Source organism: Aulonocara stuartgranti, assembly GCF_965226115.1.
Source record: "Aulonocara stuartgranti genome assembly, chromosome: 16".
Classification (NCBI taxonomy): Eukaryota; Metazoa; Chordata; class Actinopteri; order Cichliformes; family Cichlidae; genus Aulonocara; species Aulonocara stuartgranti.
This window is the reverse complement of record NC_138952.1, coordinates 10,290,852-10,294,801: the sequence shown is the minus strand read 5'-3', so window position 1 is coordinate 10,294,801 and position 3,950 is coordinate 10,290,852. Positions and strand designations below refer to the sequence as shown.

At 34.1% G+C, this 3,950-nt stretch overlaps 1 long non-coding RNA gene across 1 annotated transcript; it reads right to left on the bottom strand.

The window, feature by feature from the left end:
* Window positions 1–3,107: 3,107 nt before the first annotated feature.
* Window positions 3,108–3,950, bottom strand: LOC309690913. The gene is made up of 3 exons (XR_014271830.1): window positions 3,907–3,950; window positions 3,331–3,505; window positions 3,108–3,186 (listed from the first exon to the last, which is right to left on the bottom strand). It is a non-coding gene; the product is annotated as an uncharacterized lncRNA (long non-coding RNA).

Below are 3,950 nucleotides of genomic sequence, written 5' to 3'. Positions count from 1 at the left end.
ACCAGATCATTCCTAAATTGGGTGGTACTCCTAGTCTAAGATAAGATAAGATAAGATAGAACTTTATTAATCCCTCAGGTGGGTTCCTCTGGGAAATTCGGTAAAAAAGTCTATGTATGCTTACAAGCGGTACTCACAAAATACATAAAGCAATATGCAGGGAATACTAGCTGACATTAAAAAAAGTAGGGGAAGTTGGCTTTTGGTTACAGAAATGATTCAGAAATGGCCTATAAACTGAAGACAGTATTTATTACTGCTATCATTGATCTCATGTTTCCTCAGACACAGGAGATCCAGTCAAACTTAATGGTACAAACACTTTAATTTGAAATAATTTGAAATAATTTAAACAGCAAAAAATTCAGCCATTTTAAAATATAATAAACAAATATTCAGATACAATAGATTTCTATATACAAACTTAAAGCTTAAAAACCAAAGTCTAAGAGCATCATCTGCAGTATGTTCCCCTACTCCATACAGTGCTTTGAAAACTGTTCATTTACTGAGATCAAGTGCAAAAGTCAGTAAATATGTGAAACCGACACGACTCTGTAATGTGTTTTATAGTTATGTACTGCTGGTTGTAATCTGTGAATGATGTCATGAATGATTTTCAGGTTAGGATTTATCTTTTCACACAGAAGTGGCTGCCCTGTCAGTTGCAAAGCCAACAAACTGTGCACATAACATTTCTTCATGAATCCTTCATAGCAAGAGTTCATAACTGCAGTTTGTCAGAAACAGCAGTTTTGGTGCAGAACTGCTGTTGAACACGTTAAAATGAGAAACTCAGATGTTGGGGATTCTGATGTGAATAATCAGGTGTGTTTTCGATGCTGTGTAGGAATGTTTCTAGGACTATTTTGTGAGGTCCTGTAAAATCTGTTGCTTTGAATCCATTTAATTTCTCTTTTGTTTAGTTAACGATAATTTTCATTCAGAAGTGGTCTGATCTGATCTGAAACAGTTGGTGATTAGTAGCATAATGAAAAATTGGAATGGATGGACTGGATCATCTCACTGTCACACGATTGAGTGCTGAAAGTGAAAGTCAGTTTCTGATTTGATTGCTTTTTGTGCTGTAAAATGTTCAGAGATGAATGCTAAAAATCAGAGGGGTGAGGGATTTTTTAAATATGTTTATATCCCAACAGCTGTAAAACTAATTTAACACAGGCATGGACGTATAGACCATCCTCCAATCCTCCTTTTTATTCACAAGGTTTCAGTTGTAGTTCAATACTATTTTCTAAGTGTTACAGCATCAGAAGTCCCTTTACAGGATTTGCCTTTTTGATTTCTCACATCAAGCGAGCACAGAATTTCTAACAGCAGCTGCTTCACATCTCTCACAATAGACCACCATAACCAGCTGCTTCATATACCCACATATAAGTTTCTGTTTTGATTTCACTTTGTCTCTTATAGTTAATATTTGAAAATGGGTGCCATCAAGAGAGTGAGTAGAATCTGCATATATTAGCCAAAAATGCAAAAAAAATGTATCCGTTGCTTTAAGCAAATATAAAGATTTTATTTCTTACACATATTTATGGTGTACTACATTTAAAATAAATACATTTTCAAATTTGGTGTAATTATTTTTGCCATTAAGCTCCATGCACTCCTGTTCACTGAGGAATATCTCATGTGTGCTCTCTAGGTGAATTGCACCCAATTTCCACACAATGGCATTAATAGTAAGGGAACAGACTCTGCACAGTGTTTCAGATTTAACCTTTTAGTTACACTTTTTTTTCTTGTGTGTGTGTGTGTGTGTGTGTGTGTGTGTGTGTAGCTCAAAAAGGGCTATGCATTTAGCTCATGCTAAATAATAGCTTGATCTGAACCCCTTAACAATTTGACCACTATCATGACAACGAGAGAGATGTCTATTATGTTTATTTTGAGAAATGTTTAAGAGTTCTGTCAAAAGAAACATCCAGGGTAAAAAAGGGGAAAACTATGAAAAAAGTACAGGATATTCTTCTGTTAAATACAAAAAAAAAAAAGTGTTTTAATGTTTAATAAACCAATTTCAACACAAGTTTGACTTTTGCTGTTTCTTGCTGTAAATACATTTTTCTATGTAATTTCTAGTATTTCGTAAACAGCATTTACATTTAATGTTCTTTTAAAATCTTCACTGTTAGACATTTTATTGTATTTTTACAGCAACTTACTGGCAACACTATTGCCAGTAAGTTACTGTAATTACTAATCTACAGTATCTTTACTGTTGTGATGTTTTACAGTTCAACCACTTTACTGTAAACATATATTACAGTATAACAGCTTTACTGTAAACGTGGTTTACAGTTAGAAAGACTTACCGTGATTAAGTTTTATAGTATCACTGTACTGCAAATGTGGTTTATGGTATAACACTGTAATTGTGTACAGTATAATTTGTTTAGACTGTAATTGTGTTTTACAGCATATAAAATAATATTAACATTCATATTCAATATAAGAACATTTACAAAAAACAATATAATTCAATAAAGTAGTCTCAGAATAGTGAATTAAACCAACATTTATTGTTGATATTTTTTTAACAAGAAAAACATTTTTCAACTGAATAAAAACAATGTCAATAACCAAAATAAATAGAAGCGTACATGAAAACTACACAGTCCTTCACCTTTCCGTGTCTGATTTTTTTAAGGAAAACAGTTTTTCATTCCACTAAAAACAGGACAAACCCACCAGCATGAACATTAAATAAACTATTACAATTGTAAAACAAAAATCATTTACAAAATGTAATAATTATCAGTGGGTCCCAGGAAATAGAATGTGACATGGGATTTAGATTTCCGTTACCAGGATGGTCGGGTTCAGCGTAGTCTTTATCACCACCTGTCAAAGACACATCATCAATATTCATGTTTGCTCAGGTTATTCACTTGTTCACATCTGTCTGAGATCATTCATACTGTTGTATGGATGTGTGTACAGTATGTATATAATTATCAGCTATGTAAAAGATATTATCATCTCTGTATTCTTACCTAGTTGGAAGTCCTCCATTCAAACTCAGAGAGCCGCTGGAGGAAGGTGGTGATCCGAGGGCTGATGCTTGTAACCTTCCTCTTTATGACACGACCTGTCTTGCAGCTTGTACCAAGTTTTGCAGGGCATTTTGTTCCCATGTCTGGATTGATCCTCACAAAGAACCTTTTAACGGAAAAAAGGCTGCTTTAATTTCAAAATTAAAACATACATTACAGCAATCACCTATATGTTTCTGCAACTGTAGTCAAGCTATCACATATATTTCATTCTTAAATGGTGTAAGCTTTAATGGTGTAAAGTATTTACCTCTGTATCATCTCCTGTGTGATGGACGCTGACTCCTGATACTCAAGGTTGAAAACGTAGTATGACGCAAAGAAGACAGCAAGGGTGCTGGCAAAGTCATGCATCTGCTCAGGCTCATAAAATACCTTGCCCTCCAAACTGATCATCCAGCGGCTTGCAGACATGAAATTATTCCCTAAAAACAGACAAGAGTCCAATAAGACAATGTGCTCACCCTTACAAATAAGGTTTCCACAAGAATGCTGGATAGCAGGCCTCACACTGTAAAAAAATAGAATCCACACAGTTTGCTGCTATTTCTCTTATTATTTATTATGTAATGAAAATTATGATCAATTACAGGAAAAAACTGCCTAATGTTTTGGCATTTTGGCCTGTGCTGAAATGTTAGGCTGTTTTTTCCTGTTGGTCATTGTGTATAATAAGAGAAACAGCAGCAAACTGTGTGTATTCTATTTTTATACAATATAAAACAGACAAACCCCTGTTAAGTAAGTTGTTGTGGGTACAAATACCACAATAATTACATAGATTTTTTACAAAAATATTACAAGAGGATTGAAACTATTTACTTACCAAGCGCTATTACCCTTGGTGTGATGGGTAAGGTCATCTCTCTC